Raw genomic sequence first — 14450 nt, forward strand, 5'->3', positions numbered from 1 at the left:
TTGACTTCGTGCAGGTAAAAGGAGTGAGATTCAGACTAAATTGGAAAAGAAAGATTCAATCTCAATCCCAAAACAAACTGAAAATTAAAATTAACATAAAATCATAATTTACCATATTAATCCACATTCCTGGATTCACTGTGAATGTCACTGGGGAAGAACCCTTAAGTGACAGTTTTGTACCTCCTCTACCATTAAAAGATTGATTTTAGTACGTTAGAGTAGTAGCATATACCCTTAAGGTTCTACAATGAACACTGAAAGAGTAAATAAGGTACAAAACTTAGCACTTTCGGTAAGGATAGACAAGTGTTTTGGACAAAGTTTAGAGTGTTTGCTTGTTTTCGCCTTCTCTTTCTGTGGCTATCTTTACTAATCCTCTTTTTTCTTTTTGGAAGTGACGAGTTTGTGTTTGTCTGCAAGAGAGCGCGAGATCAAGGGAATCCAAGGTTACAGTCGACATGCATACTTCCTCCTGAGATTAGAGACACGATAATGAACTTCAGTGCTGCTGTCTTGGCGACAGGAGAGTGACCTTGTGGGCTGAAGGTTTGTGAGTGCCTGGTCTCGGGGTGCGTGTTTGTGAGAGATGAACCTTTCAGTGGGAGAAAAATGGAGGAGTGAGGCATGTGCTGATAGAAGTTTAACTTTCTTTACTTACAAAAAGTACAAAAAAATAAATAATAAATGGCTAGTTACTCCACTTTACTAGTTCCCCAAGAAGTTGTTTTTGATAAAAATGCTTTTGTTAGAGAAATGGTATGATCATTTGGAATTAAACTAAGAATAACTTTAAGGTTCCAAATTAATTCCTTGAATTGAATTTGGATGTAGCCAACAGGATACAGAAATTCAGGTAGAATTTGACAGTAATTCATGAGTTGAACCAAAGACTTTATATAACCCACTCATTACCACAAATGTACTGTAGAAAGTGCATATGCAATTTGGCAGAATAAGTCTAGTTTTTAAATAAAAGAGCCAATCAGCAATTGGTTAAGTCATCACATAACTGCTCCTGAAACATTTTGTATGTTGAGATGCCCATTTTGGCTGGACCAACCTGAAATATAAAGCTTTTTAGGAATATTTGAGGATAAAAAAATACAAAATTTGAGTCAGTTCATGTGAGAATTTGTTGCTCACTTGAAATGTGTTAATTAAACATGAATTTGGGCATCAGTTGAGATTTTAGTATTTGCCCATTTAGGTAAACAGGAGTTGGTCTTGCATGCTAGAAATTTCTGTCTGGAGTTGTTGCAAATATGGCTGTCGAGTTAACTGATTTGGATTGATCTTTTTAACCAGAAAATGAAAGTATAGAAAAGTAAAGCATTAAGAATGGTTTATAGGCCTTACAGACATAGATTGGATGGATGGATGGATGGATGGATGGAAACAGTGGCTGTGTAAGTTTAAGAACTTTCTTATTACTTATAATGACTGTTAAATATCGTATATATTTGTGTAGTATCAATGCATTATTGACATACTCCATCTACTACATGTGATTATGACACCATTCAGCATTCACGACTCCTCTCCCATTGCCTCATGGGATAGTAAAGTGTTCATCAGTTCTTCTGAATTTTGCCAAAACATTAGGTCATAAGGATTCTTTTCGCCTGCTGTGTTTTGAATACTATGTAATTGGATATACTTTCCTCTTTGGCCTACAGACTTTGCATACTATAAAGAAGTAAAGTATGCATATTCATATGCGGGGAAATATTATTTTTGCATAGTCACAAAATTACAAAAATGATGCACTCACCTTTAAAGCCACAATGAAGCAGCAACAGATGAGTTTGGAAGGGGGCGGGGTTTAATTGGACTAAATGATTGGAAAAGTCCAGCGTACATCACCAGAGAGAAGTCTTGCCATTTTCTTCAGGTCCTGAAGACAAGATTACAAAAATCTAAACATTTGAAACACATGCGTAGATGTATTGTTTACAATAAGATCAATAACATGCCTTTAAAACATAGACAGTGTGAATTTTCTTTGCATGCCGACTTAAAGTAACAAGCTTTCAGCTTCCTTGTGGTAATTTGACAGGTTGAGCTAGTGTGTAAATGTCAGTGTTCCACAGGTGCACACTGACTCAAGCGTTCAGTATACATATACTTTTCTCTCTCTGAGCTGCTGTTTTGTAGGCAGAGTGTACTGAACATAAACCTATCCATGTGTGAACTCTCAATCCCTTTTACTGTGAGACTGGAAAACTGGTTTTCCCTTTGAGGGGATTTGAATGATTTCCACTGCTAGTGTATCTGCCTCCTCCCGCTCATGTACTCTCTGCTGTTCATCCCTCCCTCTGAGGAGCACCGAAATGTTTTCAGTCCCTTTTACAAGGCAGTAATGTCCTCTTCCCTGCCCTAATCCTACACAACCCCCTTTTTTATTAGCGTGGAATGGAAAAGGGAGAGATATGCTTCTATTAAACAAGCTTACAGAGTCACACCGGACCGGAACTGGTTGATAAACTTAGCATAATGAGAGATTGGAATGAGAAAAGATAAAAAGTGATTCATTTCTCCTTTTTTCGGTCACACATTCTGAATATATTGTCTGATTCAACAAATGTCAAGTGTCTGTCTCAAGAGAATCGTTCGCTCTTTTTGCCTCTTACACACACACACACACACGCAGGCGGGAGCATTATCGCTTGGTATATGACTGCTTTCTCGTCCGCTTTTATTGGTTTGTGTCTCGAGGTTGGGAGATTCCACCAAGGGAACGTGTGGAGAAGAATAAACCTGTCTCCTGACTCACCTGCAAAGCTGTGTAATTTCTGTTAGATGTGTTAAAGCTCCCTCGCATCCTCCTGCTAAGAGTGCTGGGATTCCAAGAACTGCAGCCTTTATGATGAGTTTGCACACACACCTGCTTTTGTGTGTGTGTGTTATAGCATAAGAGCGATAACATACAGCCGTCCTCATGGACTGACCTGCACACACACACGTTTGTTTTTGTGAAAAGTGGGGACATCCCATAGGCGTAATGGTTTTTATACTGTACAAACTGTATTTTCTATCGCCCTTCACCAACCCTACCCCTAACCCTAACCCTCACATGAAACTTTGTGCATTTTTACTTTCTCAAAAAAACTCATTCTGTATGATTTTATAAGTGTTTTAAAAAATGGGGACATCGGTTACGTCCTCATAAGTCACCCTCTCCTTGTAATACCTGTGTCATACCCATGTCATTATACAGAGTTGTGTCCTGATATCTCACAAAAACAAGAGCACACACACACATACACACACGCACACACACATAAAAGTCACTAAATCTAATTTCAACACATTAATAGAATGCTTATGCTCTTACTAATCATGCATAATTTTTTTTTAAAGCGTTCGAGTAGCGTTATAGCTTAATATACATGTTCATTATTCAATATTATAATATATAGGTTATGATTTCATCCTCATTAGTTATCATAACCTATAATCCTGTAATCAGTCAATCTGAATTAGTTTATATACGTTTAATTATATACTTGTAACTTTTTATTTTTTTTAAGATTATATAAAATAATTTATTATAAACATTTCTTAGAAAAATTATATTTTTGAATTCGTATATTTTTATATTTATTTTTTAAAATTATTTTTGAACAGTTTGCGGTTTTTAAGTTTTAGTTTTGTTTTTGTAATTATTAGTATTTGATTACATATATGATTAAATCATTGTTTTGTTTTTGTTTTTTTACATTATTTTAGTATTTCAAATTAGTTTCCAATTAATCAATTGTTACATTTTATTACATTTTTTTGTTATTTCAATTGAAGCAGTTCATTTTAGATGAAAGTAATAATAATAACACTGATAAAATAATAATTTGTATTCTAATTTATTCTCTTTATTCTTATGTGACTGAGTCTATTAATTAATCATTAATTCATTATTCAACTATGCTTTCAAAATCATTTATATGTATTTAGCAAAAATCTGAGTTTGAATAAGTCTGCACAGCTGTCACTTCTCAACCTCTCCGCATTGGTTTTCCTGTTTTCTTATAATATATCTGTCAAGTCGATTTCACCTAGTGCATGTTGGCTTGTCATGTATGCTGCCTTTATACTAAGACCCATTGGTGTCCTGCTTTGTGTCTGACCTACTGCTAACCCTTACCATAAGAGCCTGTAAGGCTGATCAGCCTGTCAGGCACAAACCGGGACCCCTTGTGCATACAGTGTACAGCCAATTCTATTTCAGATCTCATTCCTTTCTTCCTTCAGAAGCTCTATTTTTGAAAAACTAATATCATCATATGCAAATACCCATATAATTACTAGTCATATCTTATAAATAGCTCTTTTACATTCATTGCATTCTGTTATCTCCAGGACAGAAGTCATTGGCGTTCTTTATGTGTGTGGTTTGTTTTTTCATTGGACATCTTCACAGACAAAAGAAGCCCATTAGGGGCTGTTGAGGGGTCCTTCACTCAAGAAAACTAATCTTAAATGAGAGCCCAATCAGAGGTAGCCGGCCCTGATGCCTGATGGCTTAATTACCTGTTCCTGTAATACTAATCATGGTTAAATATTTATAAGAGGAAAATCTTTTGTTTAGACTTGACCTTTCTCTGGGGCTCATTAGCATCTGTTTATTAGCTTGTTTTATTTTTTTCTTTCCTTCATGGCCCTTGGGGTGTTATTGATTTTGATTACGAAAGTGACGGCGACCGCTTTGAATGCGGGTTAACTCAAAAACGACATGACATTTGCTTATCTGTGTTCATTGCTTGAGAGTGGGACGTTTGGGACGTGTGTATGTTTTCGAGGGGGGTCGAGGTGGGTGGGTAATAGTTATTTTCTCTGTCCGAGGAGACCGGGCGAATCTTATCTGTGGCTTGCACCATTGTCTTCAATCGACCGCGAATAAAGCAGATTCCTATCCACCCGAAGTGCGCACATGTTTGTATGGACGAGAACGGCAGCTTTTTGTGTGCTCAGCGCTTTGACTCAACGGGATGATTGGATTTTGCTGTTCCGTGCGAATTACCATCCAACACGCCCCCAATTCTACAACGCTCCCCCACAAACTCTCTTCCCTCAGGCCATCCCGATGCCCTCAATCACAAAAACAGAAAAGGTCTTTCATGTAAAAATGGAGTGGATAGCATTCCCTCAGGCAAACCGAGAGGCAGAAACGCTTTTCTCTTTCTCTCTCACCTCTAGAGTGTTGATGTTTTATTGGTGAGCCGTGTGTCAGTGCTCTGGTCTCAAGTGTTTCTCGGGACTCGGAAAACAGCCAGTGCAGCTTTAGATGTGCAAAACGCAGACCAGAATCCACACACTATGCAAATACACAGGCTTTAGATCATTTCAAATATTCCGACAAGACAGCAATGCTAAATAGTTTCGGGATTTGTTTGCTAACTGCTGGATTTTGTTGTACTGCCTGTTGTGTGTTCACTATCTTTTCATACTCTACTTGAAATCTGTTGGGTTGGTGGTGGTGGCGGTGGGGGGTGGGGGGGGGTAACATCTCAATACACCTATGTGATTAAAATGTACAATATTAGGAATGATCTGAAAACTGAATGGACACAATATAAAAAATAATTTCCTTAAGGATATAAAAACGGCTCAAGAATATAAGCATTGAACGAATATAAAATCGGTTGGCAGTGTTTTCTGCATTGTCGTATTGTACAGCTCTCTTCAATACTCTTATTTCAATTGGTGAGCATGCAGGGGATAGATATTTAATAATATTCATAATTTCCAATATATTGTATTATATACTCAATATATTGTGAGTTATCCCACCGTGTATATCATCTGTTTTCTTCTACCATCCGACTTTTCACTCATCCTCCATATTTATGTTTTTATTTATCTAAACATTATCAAGGCAAAGTAATGGTGGTGCATTAAAAACAAGAAAACGCCAATGAATTCACCCACCAGTTCATCTATGTCAATGCTGTTTGTCAGAACGTCCATCCAACATTACAGATCCCACTCTTTGGTTCATACCAAAAGTGTGGTGACATTTACCGCTCTTCAACAAATTTGAATAGGAATCCATGAAATTGGTAATTTTTTGTAAAAGGGTTTAAATTGGACATGCACATTTGGTATAACGGTCCCACTCACCTTCTCTCTGCATCATTTCCTGTCGCTTCTGTACAGTTTCTCTACATAGACGTGTCAAAATGCCCCCAAAATAGCATTTAAAATGTACACAAACACATCTTAGATGTTTCTGTCAGTCATTTATTAGTTGTAGGCACCATCAGTACTCACAATCCCATTTCCAGCTCAAAGTTTTTACCCACCAGTCAACAACACAGTAACAATCTTCACAGTTGACCCCTGCTGGAGCCAATACACCATAGAGACAAATATCTCAATCTGTACTATAACTATATCATCAGCACAATGACAAATCAAGCCAATAAATGCTGGCAGCTGAAGTCTGACATAAGATTTGCACTATCCCAGAGGGGAATCCAGTGGCCGGGGTTAAAGATTAATGCTGTGCTTATTTACAGAACAATTTCAGAGTGCACTGGCCCTCTTCATAACCTTTAGTGGAGTGTGTGTGTGTCCATAATGAGACTCTGTGGCCCAAGGACTGTCATTACCACATGCTAAAGTGTGACGTATACCACAAGCCACAGGCCATCAATACACACACCATCACACACAGATAATAGACAGCCATTTTATACCCCAAATAATTCCAATTCTGTTCACTACTGGCACATTTAAGGTCCAGAGATCATTGCGGCAGAGGCAGAGCATAGCTTAATGATTGACTGGTAGTCGTCATTATCAGACATGTTCAGTTCGACATGCGAGTCCAGACTGAGGAGGAGGTGAAGAAGGGTCCATGTTCAGTAAGCGTGTAATGAAGCCGGCTTTGGATCAGGGTCACTGACTTGAGTGGCATTTATTTCTGCAAGGAGACTAGTCTGCTGTGTGCTTTAAATTACTGTGGACGGGCTTGGTGAAACCTGGATTACTTGGTGCCCAGTGAGCAGATGGTAATATATTTGTGAGTAGCTGACATGAAATTTCAAGCAGTGATAGCCATGTCCTGTAGTGTGACGTTTCCTGTATTTCTGATTCTTTCATTTTATTTCCAATTTGAATATGCAAATAAGAGATGTTCTGACTATTTTTATGGTACTTTTATAATACATTTTGAAGCTAGACGACATGATCACAATTCAGTTTCATTGTGTTGAAAACGGCATTTAAACATCCTGCATAAAAACGGAGGAAAGAAAATTATACAAGTTTGAATTTCCATAAGAATGAGTAAATGAAGACGTGTTTCATTTTTGTGTGACTTATACATTTAAAAGTAGATTTTTGACCATTACATATAAAATACATACATACAATATACAAACTCTACAGTTTGTATAAGTTCAAAAGTTTTGGGTTGGTAAGACTTTTCAATGTTTTTAAAAGAAGTCTTTTATCAAGGCTTTGTCTAAGCATTTATCTAAGCAATTTAATAAAATAAATTATGCATAATTACATGCAAGTAACCCTAAGCCTAACCCTAACCCTAACCATGTATTAAGTACGTGCATGTAAATAATGTTACTCAGCACTTTTACACTAAGTATAATAAAGTGTAAAATAAAGTGTAACCAAAAATAATGCAGTAAAACAGTAGGCCTAATATTCCTGTAATGGCCAAGTGTCACGCGATCCTTCAGAAATCCTTCTAATATGTCTATTCGGTGTCAAAGAACCATTTATTGTAATCAATGTTGAAAACTGTGATGTTGTTGTCCTGCATAATATTTTCATAGAAACCAGGATGGTTCAGGATTTCTTTGATGAACAGAAAGCCCAAAGAACAGTGTTTATTTGAAATATAAATCTTTTGTAACATCACTAATGTCTTTACTGTCATTCTAGATTAATTTAATGCATCCTTGCTGATTAAAAGTATTAATTCTTTGAAATTCTTATTGATCTTAAACTTGTTTGCAAAGTTATATAGTGTTGTAATTCATCAATTCATGTGATAATATGCATTAATGGCCCACTATGCACTATGACTCAGTATCTGCATCTGTAAATGTGTGTGTGTGTGTGTGTGTGTGTTAATTGTAATTTGTGTTCTTCTTACAGACCCTCACTGTCTCTGTGTTCCGGCCTTCAGGACAGAAGCAGTCATCCAAAAACCACATCGTCTAGATCTTTATTTATTTTGCCACCAATCAACTCTGAGCAGCCTGCCGGACAGCTGCAGCAAGTGAAGTCACTTTACGCTCATTAGCATGGACAAGAGATGAGACCCTAGACACACACACACACACCACAGATTCCCTCCCTCCACCCATTTATGAGTGTGTCGTGCCAGTGCACCGAGGAGCTCCGGAAACCTCTCTCCGGATTTCAATTGTGGGTTGGCATTCATATGTTTGCATATATATTTAGATATTTTTAATGTGTTTTAATGCATACAGGTTGACTTCCCAGGAGGGAGCGAACAACTATATCAAAATGAAGGAAGAAAATTTGAACATGAGATGAGAAGAGAACAGATGGTACGTGGTGGGATAACTCATAAAAATTGGTTTATACCATTGCAAAACTAACTTCCCAAAACCAAAATGTATCATAAATCATACTGTGTTATTGTGACAGTACTTTGATATATACCCAGGTAATAAATGACTAACATGCTATATATTGCAACTACTTAAAAACACATGAAACATGAAATTACGACGTAAGTCTGAAAAACATGCACTGTTCTTTCTTATAGAGCTTCTTATTAGCATAAATGAAAAAGCTAACAAGAATATAGAAACATATGTTCTTGAGACACCTTGAGCAGAAAATTGGATTTCATGAAAATGCTATTTTAAATAGAAAAGTTTATCCTTAGAGTGAGTGGAGAGAGTATAAAAAAACCTAAAGGAGCAATGAGGTGAGCACGGGTATGAAAGCAATAAAAAGAGAGAGGAGGGAGAGATGGTTAGAGGATAAAAGGGAATTGTGGGGCGGAAAAGAGAGATACGAAAGGCTTGTCGAGTGGAGGGGAGAGATGCAGGGCTACGTGTTAGTTCCTCTTCATTTGCTCTCTGTATGTGGTGTAGAGGTCAGGCTGAGAGCTGGGACTCGGGCCATGAAGGAGAGAGCAAAGACAGCCTTAGGCAGGAATACACTTACCCTGTACACACTAATGTTCTGTCTATATATTCCTCTATCGCATAAAACATACACTCTGTTTATGCTCATGTTCCAAACTACAGTACTTGTTTAGTTTTTTGTCTTCGTTATGATATCAGGATATTTTTTATCATATTTTTATCATATTATCATTGTGTTCATTATATTTAGCACTGAAAAGTATTTTTTGAGATCTGAGTCCCAAATAGTAATGTATGTTGCATAGCCCTGGAATTGCATAATGTAGTGTTGTCAGACAGACCTGACAGATAAAATACAGAGCCAGAATTCAGACAGGGATGACACTGTCGCCTCATTTCAATCTTCTAAACATGCGGCGGCCCAAAGATTCCTCCATCAAGTGAGTTCTGTTTACCTTCACCTCAGTAATCATGGGATATAATCAGCAGATGGAGTGAGCGGGCCTGCGCTGTTTCCATTTCCGAAATCAAATATGTGCTCATCATAAAAAAAAGAGGACGAAAAGAAAAAAGCCATCAGAGGAATCCATCAGATCAGCGGAATAAATCTAATTTCCCTACAAATACATCTGTAATATTTCAAATCCATGGCCTGGGTTAATCTAACGCTTCATTTACATTCAAATAAAGCCAAAGTCGTGTCTTATCAATAATAAGAAGCTGGCAGAAAAATAAATGAAGTTTAAGGCGGCTGAGGGTAGATAGGGCATGGGTTTTCTTGTGTGTTTTATTCTCAAAGAGTCAATAAAATATAAAGAGACTCAATTATTCTATTAAACTGAAACATTGCATCATCACTGAGCGTTACTGAGTCAACAGAGATCTCCGGCTGTGTTTGATGAAGTTTGGTTTAGACAGAGCATACTTAATAAGCTGAGCCTCACTGGAGGTGTCTATTTTACAAATAAATGAGAGAAGAAGAGAAAGGAAGGGAGGAAGTATTCTCTGGAACTGTTATTTTCAGTGGTGTTTGCTATTAAACTTTGACATAGCACTCCAGCACCATTTGTGCAACAAATATGAACAATACCTCAAATTATTGTGCTACATAAATAATATAAAGTTACAGTCAAGAAGGAATCTGGGGCTGTTGAGTGTTCTAAATGAGGTTTATTTTGTCACGTTAACCAACAGAAAGCTGCTTCACTGGAATTTCACCAGTGTAATTGCATCTTTACAATTACTTGCTACATTTCCACAAGTAAAATACAGTCTTTCAATGGCAGACGTTTTACCCGTGCAGATTTCGCAGTGGGTTCAAGTTGGTCCCGCAGGAAGCTGTTTTGCAGAAATGTCAGTAGGTGATCTTTACTGTTGTTGAGCTTAATTCCACAGGTGAAATACAGTCAAAGGGATTACTCCAATGCCAAAGGACAGTAGCCACACAAATTTTACAAAAGTTTCACTCAGATTTGGCACGTTGACCAACAGACAGCTGCTTTTAAAAATTAACTAGAGTGTGATTACACCTTTACCACTGACTAATGAATTTTCATGGTTAAAATGTGGTAATTTTAATAGGAATTTATACAATCTTAAGCAAAAGATTTTCCTATGCAGATTTTCTTGGGTTAACCAACAGAAAGTTTTAGTTTGAAAATGATTTCTATGTGAGCAAAAATATAGACAATGTATTTTTTTTTTTGGGGGGGGGGGGTGTAAAAGTTTGCTGAAATTTAGGGCCTTTCATAGTCAACGCGAGAAACACGAGCAAGCAACGCAAGCAACGCAAGCAACGCGAGCGACGTGCTCCCTTTCATAGACTAAACTGTGAACGCAAGCATCACGGGTGTTGCGTGTATGCAATACACCGTTCATGCAACAGGGGGTAGTAGAGTCGGGTGATATTAGTAGAGTCGGGTCGCATGATATTCAGATCACAATTGCAACTGAAGAGGAGTGTATTCTGTTGCTGATGAACTATCGTATAAATGTGGATGAATACGTATAAGTTCGCATATTTTTTCCTCTTCGCCTGCCATTGTATTCAAACCTTCTTCTTCTGTAAACACAATATACTTGAATTAATGTACAATACTTGCAATGTGGCCCCCACCGACAACGCATAGTATTGCGTGAATCGGCGCGTCGAGTATCAAAAACTAGGATGACACATTTGGCTACGCACTGACGCATAATGGCGGCCGAAGCGTAACGATGCGTAGTCTCGGGGACACGTATGCTTACAGATGCGTTGACTATGAAACGGCACTTAGCTCACACTTTAAATTGTTTCTGTGATTTGGCCCCAGGAGGCAGGAACTTTCTATCATAAGTCTTACATTAAGTTCAGACAAGTTCTAACTGAAATCCTCATGGTTACTAAAAAGATGGATGAGCCTGTTTTAAACAAGCCAGTAAGCAACTTCCTAGAAACACCCTAGCAACCAGCCAGAACCACTTTACAACCTCATAGCAATGCACTTACAACACTAGTAAAGGCATAACAGCACCCTACTGTCATGGCAGCAAGCTCTAACATTTTGTTCAAAAATGTAAAAAATTTAGTTTTTATTGTCTTTATTATTATTTAATTTTGTTCCAGGAGGAAGCTGAATGTACAGAGAGAGGGAGAGACTCTCTCTCCTCTCAGGGTGTGAGATGCATGCTGACTACAACACTGCAGTAGTGAGGTCAGATCCTCTTCATCATAATGAGACGTTCTGAGAACAGGAAACTGCAGTGCTCACACACACCTACATTTCCTCAATGCTATTTAACACACCCTCTTTTTTGCAGTGTACAGACAACACAGTGCATTTCAATTACGGTAAAACATATATGACACAAGCCCACATGCTTCTGTTGAAAGTATCAAACAGTATGTCCATGTGCACATATTCATTGCTGTAGTCTCAAATGATGTACTATATACACTATATACTTGGCAAAGCATTTGGATTTTTGAAAGGTGATGCTGTTTCAAATGGAACAAAGTTGTTCCTTGTTTGGTGTTGCAGCTAAATTTAGCATGATAGCTAACCTGAATGGAATGGCTTTTCACATTTACATTGACTTTTTATGGCTTTTTACAAGATTTTGATATTGTCAACAAGCTGAAAGTTTATGTGGTTACCAATGAATTGATTAAATCTCCAATATTAACTAAATATTTATTTTAAATTTTTGGCTCTAATAAGATTTTCCCAATAAACAGGCAAGAATGAACTCATGAATGAGCTGTCCTCCATGATTCTTGTTCTTTCCAACACTAGAACATGACAACTCATAATCACAAGTTCAGAAGAGGGAAGTAGGAAATAGCATGTATAAAGACAGCTCTGATATATATGTAAAAAGCCATTTTGGGGCATATTATCGAACTTGAACTTAGATAAGCTGACATGTTAAAGATAGTAGAATCAACAGAGACAATACTACTCTTTGTTCCATTAAAATAATAATTTGGTTTAAATGCTAAGCATAAAAACAGCAGTGACCTATGTTATTTTAAACATGCGATCTTATATCATATTTCACTGTATGTAACTGGAATATCTGGACATGGGGAACAGAGGGTGTGTAAAGCAGCACAAAAATAAGATAGAATAGTGTAAATGTATGCAAATTTGGATAGACTTATTTACAGTATACAAGTGCATCCCAATAAATAAGAATGCCATGTAATTCAACTCAAATTGTGAAACGTGTGTATTAAATAAATTCACTGCACACAGACTTAAGTAGTTTAAGTCTTTGGTTATTTTAATTGTGATGATTTTGGCTCACATTTAACAATAACCCACCTATTTTCAATAATTTAGCATACTTCGTAAGACCAAAAAAAAACAAAAAAACATTTGTAGTTAATTGTTGGCCTTCTGGAAAGTATGTTCATTTACTGGAGATGTACACAATACTTGGTAGAGGCTTCCTTTGCTTTAATCACTGCCTCAATTCAGCGTGGCATGGAGGTGATCAGTTTGTGGCACTGCTGAGGTGGTATGGAAGCCCAGGTTTCTTTGACAGTGGCCTTCAGCTTATCTACAATTTTTAGTCTCTTGTTTCTCATGTTCCTCTTGACAACACCCCATAGATTCTCTTTGAGGTTCAGGTCTGGTGAGTCAAGCACACCAATACCCTGATCATTTAACCAAGTTTTGGTGCTTTTGGCAGTGTGGGCAGGTGCCAGATCCTGCTGGAAAATGAAATCAGCATCTTGAAAAAGTTGGTCAGCAGAAGGAATCATTAAGTGCTCCAAAATTTCTTGGTAAACGGGTGCAGTGACTTTGGATTTCAAAAAAACACAATCAACACCAGCAGATGACATTGCACCCCAAATCATCACAGACTGTGGAAACTTAACACTGGACTTCAAGCAACTTGGGCTATGAGCTTCTCCACCCTTCTTCCAGACTCTAGGACCTTGGTTTCCCAAAGAAATACAAAACTTGCTCTCATCTGAAAAGAGGATTTTGGACCACTGGGCAACAGTCTAGTTCTTCTTCTCCTTATCCCAGGTAAAACACCTCTGATGTTGTCTGTGGTTCAGCAAATTCCTTGACACGTCTGTGTGTGGTGGCTCTTGATGCCTTGATCCCAGCCTCAGTCCATTCCTTGTGAAGTTCACTTAAATTCTTGAATAGATTCTGCTTGACAATACTAATAAGGCTGCAGTTCTCTCGGTTGGTTGTGTATCTTTTTCTTCCATACTTTTTCCTTCCACTCAACTTTCTGTTAACATGCTTGGATACAGCACTCTGTGAACAGCCAGCTTCTTTGGCAATGAATGTTTGTGGCTTAACCTCCTTGTGAAGGGTGTCAATGATTGTCTTATGGACAACTGTCAGATCACCATATTCTAATTTGTTGAGATAGTGAATTGGTGGGTTTTTGTTAAATGTGAGCCAAAATCATCACAATTAAAAGAACCAAAGACTTAAACTACTTCAGTCTGTGTGCACTGAAATGATTTAATACACAAGTTTCACAATTTGAGTTGAATTACTGAAATAAATGAACTTTTACACAGTATTCTAATTTATCGAGATGCACCTGTAATTAAATGCTGCTAGACTGACAATTTCATTCAACATTTCCTTGTTTAAAAAATGAACACAGGTGCACCTATTCAAAATTGTAGTCTGAAAACCACCCGCACACCTTTCACCATCCTTTAAATTAGCAATCGACGCACACAAACACAGGTGCACATTGCCTGTTATCATGGTCTGAGACACACTCACACATACATGCACATGCTCCAGGACATTATCAACCAACACACATTTGGGCTGCCTGCTTCTACTATTATGGTGCTGTCTAAAACACACACACACACACACACACACACACACACAC

At 37.6% G+C, this 14450-nt stretch overlaps 1 protein-coding gene across 6 annotated transcripts in view; it reads left to right on the top strand.

The window, feature by feature from the left end:
* The first annotated feature begins 6823 nt into the window (after positions 1 to 6823).
* The window catches only part of LOC113065655 (plexin-A4-like), a 125396-nt gene continuing 117769 nt past the window's right edge, over positions 6824 to 14450 (top strand). For 2 of the 6 annotated variants that reach the window (XM_026237141.1, XM_026237131.1), the window contains exons 1-2: positions 6824 to 7024; positions 8122 to 8394. The gene's annotated coding sequence lies outside the window, so the exon portion shown is untranslated. Of the gene's footprint in view, positions 7025 to 8121; positions 8541 to 14450 lie in introns of all 6 variants that reach the window. The other 4 variants (XM_026237117.1, XM_026237124.1, XM_026237102.1 and 1 more) reach the window with 4 other exon arrangements.

The sequence above is a fragment of the Carassius auratus genome, chromosome 4 (genome assembly GCF_003368295.1).
Source record: "Carassius auratus strain Wakin chromosome 4, ASM336829v1, whole genome shotgun sequence".
Taxonomy (NCBI): Eukaryota; Metazoa; Chordata; class Actinopteri; order Cypriniformes; family Cyprinidae; genus Carassius; species Carassius auratus.